Raw genomic sequence first — 6,000 nt, 5'->3', positions numbered from 1 at the left:
GTTACAATTGCGGAGGGCCAGGACATTATGCCCGCACCTGTATGAATCCAACGCGACCATCATGCTTATATTGTACATTGTTCGATCATGAGACAAATGACTGTCCCACGCTGATAGCGAGGCTGCGCGATAGAGGAGCACTCCAACCTCCCCCGACTCAGAGCCTGCAAATGATGCGATCTGAGTCACGCGAGGAAGACCGGAATGTAAATATTGTGCTTCGGAGTGGTATTATGACAGGGAATGACAAAGACAAGCAACACGAAGAAATTACCTAGGTTCGCAAAGCACCAGCAAAGGAACCAGAATTTGATTTGGAGCACGCTAAGGAGACATTCATGGAAGCTAAGAAGAGCTTCATAGATGCCTCCACTTTAGGAAGTAAGGACAGACTGGAGCCAGAAATGGACCCATCGATGCTCACTACATTCTTGGAGACAAGCATGAAGCTTTTGGGCGACAGCAAGGCTGCGAAGGGACTGCAAGAACTCATAACTAGATGTGCTGGGACCACGCCAGGAGAACCGCGCGTAGTTCGGAAGCTCGGGAAGCATGCGATGTGAACAGGAAGAGAGATGAGATTGATCGCGCAGATTGGGGAATATTAAATGGATAAAGTGATTTTGGATCTAGGATCGGACGCGAACGTCCTACCAAAGCAGACATGGGAGCGCATGGGCAAGCCTACGCTACAATGGTCTCCTATCCAACTGTGAATGGCGAACTAGCAAAAGATCCTACCTATGGGAAGATTGAAGGGAATAATAGTAGATATCGAAGGTGCGAGCACACTAGCAGATTTTGAAGTGATAGAGATTGTTGATGACAACAATCCCTATCTCGCGCTTCTGGGAATAGATTGGGCCACTAACATGAATGGAGTGATAAATCTAAAGAAGTGCAAGATGTTTTTTGAGAAAAAAGTCACCCCACATAGTGGTACCTTTAGACCCTGTGGAAGGATTGCACTACACAGAGCCAGTGCGCGATTACGATAACAACGACAATCTAGACTGCATTTACAAGATAACCGCGTGGGAGCAAGATTGGGTAAATCCAACAGCAGTTGGCCGAATATCTTGGGGGCATGAAAGCTCCTCCACATCAGATTCTGACGAAGAAATAGAACGATGGCAGAACCAGTGACACGAGGTAACCACGCTCAACTGTAACATGATGACAAGGTCACTACGCTGCATAGCAACAGAGGTAAGGCATCTGCCTACGTATGATGGATTAGGTGAAGTCAAGGAGTTCGTGAACAAATTTGAAAAAGAAGTGCCGGAACAATAGCGTTTTGACGCTCTAAAATGGGTACTGCGTGCTGCGCCCTCAAGGTGGTGGGGTACGCACCAACAGAGTTTTGAGGATTGGCGCGAATGCAGAAGGATCATGTGCCTACGATTTGAGAAGCCTCAGATGCGGATAAAATCCTAGTATTATGGATGAAATGGCCCGTGTGCCCACCTTTTCCGATGGATACAGCCATATGCTGCGCAACCTACCCAAAGGCACACCGTCGTCGAGGTAGGAATCACGATCGGTAAGTAAGAGCAGGCAAGACAATAGCGCGAACAACCCCTCTGTTTGGGACCAGGGGGTATGGTAAGACTAAGTGCGTAGAAGGTTAACCATGTGGAAGCCTTTGACAGAGTGTGCGAAATACTGAACAGGGTCCACAATGTGAAACAAACTGACTGGGACCTGCACGTACCAACGGTTCTATGGGCGTATAGGACCATGTGCAAGAACTTGACCATGCAGGCACCGCCAAGGCTGGGATATGAGACGAATGCTGTAAGCCAGCTAGTTTGAAAAGCCTAATCCAGCACTGGTAGGGACAACGGTTCATGAAACCTTGGAAGCAGAAATACAACATGGAAACCTTAGACTCCAAGAACTTGAAGAAGAAAGGGTACGGTTAAGGAAGAAAAGCACTATGGTGAACGCGGAAGTCAAGAAGCTGGAGGACGAGATTAAGGAAGATTTTCTCGCCAGAAAAACTAGGATGGTAAGACAAGGCGCTTACGACCAGGGTAGCGCGTTGCAAATGGTGAAGTGCACGATGCCGACCATAACAATAAAAGGTGGGGATTCTTCGGGAACCATGATGGAGGATAGGATGGAACTTTACACGAGTGGTGCAGCCACCTAACTAGCCAAAGGAAATGCAGTCTTAGTGCTCCAAGCAGTTGAAAGGAAGCATAGGACTATAAACTACTCAGCCCGAAAGCTGCGCGAGGTTGGATCTGCGCGTAGAAACCAAAAGTCACAGGGTCCGCGACTGCGCATGGGGGGCTGCCGTGCCACGCGGGTTGGCTAGAAAGTGACTGTTGAAGTCACTATTCATGATGGGATGCTCGACTTGAGGCCAAATGGAGTCGGTGGCAGGCATTTAAGACGTGATTTATGGGCAAGATTTGGGAAAATCTGCCGCTAAGAAAGCATTAATGAATCGAAATTGGGGGGAACGGTCGAATTTGAATTCAAAAAGCACTATAGAACACAAAGGGTTTCCCAGCAAACAACACTTGGTCACTTGTGAATTGAGTGATTGAGCAGAACCCTGAGTGTTGTGAGCCAAGCGTTGATTAAGCCCCTGAGTTCGCGAGTGCTAAATTTCTGGATGAGTACGATGGCAACTGCTTAGGATGTCATGGAAATAACAGAAATGACCGCTGAGGAGGCCACACATGCCCTGACTATGGGGGATGTTCCAGAAGGTGCTAAGATTGTGGCAGAAATCCCGAAATCACTGCGCACGCCAAGACCCAAGAAGGACAAACAAGCAATGGTCCTCATACGTGTGTCCCCATGGAACCCGTTGTGCAACAAACTGTCAATGGAGTATAAGGGGAAAGTCATCGCCATAGAGACGGATGAGGAAGATTTGGAGGATCTTATCATCGCATAGGAGGAGGATGAAGGCATGGAGGAGGACACTCAGCCTGCATGCTCTGCAAAAAAATTGCCTGCCTATGTCTCCCCATGAAAAGGGAAGGAGAAAGTGCCCAAGGACTTGGACGAGACCAAGAGCTTGCTCTAGACCTCGCTCCTCCCAGATAACATTATGTTTGAGGGCACGCACCTAGGATGCGTGCCGAGCCTGAAATTTGAAGATTGGGACCTCCCTAACCATGAGAAGTTCCCTCACCTTAAGACCAGGAACCTTATGAAGCCCAAGCAAAACACTACGGTGGGGTTTACAGAACTTGAGCCGCGAAAGTGGTTGTGCGGAGTAGAAAAGGCTAGATTACTGAATCTGCTCTGGGTGCCGCACTACCATTACACCCAAATAAGCATTTTCGTCATCAAGCAGCTACTCTGCCTGGTGCATGATGGGTGTTTGTGGCTAGAGGAGCCCATCCCCGTCAGGTAGAACTGATTCACCGCATTTCCCAACTTCCATGCAAAGGAGAGGACCCTGCGGGCATATCAGAAGGGAAGGGCAGTGACTTGGCCATTGCGGTGGCCATGAAGAAAAAGTACAAGTTGGAAAAGAAAAAAAGGGGCTACGCCATCTCCAACATCAAGGAGAAAGTCGTGCGCGTAGCAACCCAAATCCTGGCAGGAAAGGTCATGCGCAAGTGCCGCGTGGACGAAGTCCCCACGCCAGTGGTAGCACTAGTTGAGCAGTGCGCGGAGGGGGTCCAATTTAACTGGTCCGAGTTCCTCTGCAAGGAATTTTTAGAAAATTGCCGCGAAGCCCAGGAACAAGGAAAAACGTTCCACTATGCATGGTTGTTGCTGTCCATAGTGCTCGTGGTTGGGGAGTTGCCGGAGGATAGTCAATTCCCCATAATTGACAAGGACCTGCAAGAGGCCACGAAGTATGCTTCACTTTGGGCCACGAAGGATGCTAAGCGATACGTAATAGCAAAATCTTCTGGGTGTTCATGGAAATGAACCTCAGAATGGGGATCAACCATAAGCCATGGTTGTCACCCACTATTTACAACAGTCTGCAGGGTTTTGCAGAATTTAAAGCGAACATGCATAACATCTATATTAGGGCACGCAAGGACTCGACTAAACAGTGGACCAAGCTACCCTTCGTAACCATTGACGACGTTACTTTCAATGTGCTGGAGGCATGGGCGCCGGAGTGGCATGCCCCGGACATCGCAGAAATCGAGAAGTCAGCGGCACAACAAAAGAAGGACGAAGCCAAGCTACGCATCGCATAAGTGTGGGCACCGCAGGACGCGGCACAGAAAACAACTGAGCAAGAAAAGGTCGCAGTAGCAGCAGCAGCACAGGAGGCAGCCACAACGGCGGGCGAGGGCCAAAAAATGCCTTCGCAGGGGCAGGAAGTAGAGGAAGCAGAAACAGAAGAAGGAGGCGCAGACCCATAAACCGCATCAACACAGCTGAAACACTAGCACCCAGCCGAGTGGGTAGGGTCACGGAAGAAGGTAAAGGCCTTGAAATTGTCCATTAACGCGATCACCCTAACCAAGGGTCATCTGCACGACATCAGCGAAGCGGTGCGCGATGTCACCAATGAGGCTCTCCAAGATTTCATGCAGGAGAACCAGATTATGTTGGGGACCCTCAAAGCACAGTTGCAGGAATTACAGGTACGCCCCCCTCAAGTTGGTACAGTCGGATCCTTGGCAACAGAGCAGATGTTGCATGTGTGGATAACGAACACCATAGTGCTATGGGAAGGAGCACTAGTGGCATCAAATGAGGTTGACCGGCCTTCGGCTAGCGCGTTGAAAGGTCTCGGTATCAATCTAGCTGCACTCCCGCGTGAGACCTTATATGTCTTGCAAGATGGGATAACTGCAGAGCTATGAGCTAGGAAGAGCCATGCGCTCCAAGTCCTCAGTGAGAAGAAAATAAATATGCAACAACTAAGCTTGTAGCATGACGAATTGGTGTCGTAGAATCAACAGCTGGTACAGGTGATAGACGACGCTTGCCAAAGCGTCCCAAAGCTGGCCATCTCAGCAGAGGTGCGAATCCACAGATTAACAGCAGGGGTCTGCAAGGCGAGGGAAGAAACGACAAAGTTTCAACTGGAGCTGAACCTTCAGATTGCCGAGCTGCGGTTAAAGGCATAGCAATCCACTCCCCTGGAAGTTAGAGAACAGCGCGCTAGCGCTATCACAGTGGGATTGGAGGAAATTGGTAGTGCAGTGCAAAACTGCACCAGCATGTTGGAAGAATCATTTGAGGTCCTCACAAATCTGCTGGAGGACCCCAACATCGAGCTCTTGGAGACAGAGGCACGTGAACTCCAACAGCAGTAAGATAACATTAAAGGAACTGCGTAGACGGTGGCCCTCACTCAGAGGCTCACACGGATGCAGCAGGCTAAATTGCTGAAGGAGCAGGTGGACACGACACGACATAAGGAAGCAGTCCTAAAGGCACGTGTCCAACCTTGGATCGACGAGGCCTTCATCATCATGGAAGAAATTGAAGGCAAGCTCGCACACATGTAGGGGATACACACATTGATGCAGAGAAGCACTCCCGATACAGAAGTTTCAGAGCAACGTATGCAACAAATCTAGCAAGCAATAGCTCAGTGTGCTGCTGATCTCTGAGAGTTCGAGAACAGTTGGAGGGACTCCGCACCAAGATCGTTGCACCGATAGAGTGACTCAAGGGCGAGTCACGATGTTTGTGTTGGGGGCCTGTTGAGAATGGAATCCCCCCAAGGCATGTTTTGGGGCTCAAAGCCCAAGTTTTAACCGAATCTTGTCGTAAAGCTTCGGGAATTGCAGGCGCGGAGCAGGAAGTCATAATAGAGTCACAGGGTTGTCCGCCCTAGTTTTGTAATGTAATGTCGGTTGGATAGACCTACCCATGGTCTGTAGACCATGGGATTGTATAAATAGAGCAAGGCTCTAAGTGTATAAGATAACCAAGAGAGAATAGAAGATAAGAAGTGGGAATGATTGAGTCAAGTGTAGAGTGTGTCTGTGGGTCGTAGAGTAGGAGAAGGCTCTGCAGCTGAGTGCGATGTAAGGACCTGCAGTCCTTGAC

Source organism: Pinus tabuliformis, chromosome 4_1 (assembly GCF_031772625.1).
Source record: "Pinus tabuliformis cultivar Carrire ecotype Pingquan chromosome 4_1, CPIR1, whole genome shotgun sequence".
NCBI lineage: Eukaryota > Viridiplantae > Streptophyta > Pinopsida > Pinales > Pinaceae > Pinus > Pinus tabuliformis.
The sequence above is the reverse complement of the archived record's forward strand: the minus strand, read 5'-3'. Positions refer to the sequence as shown.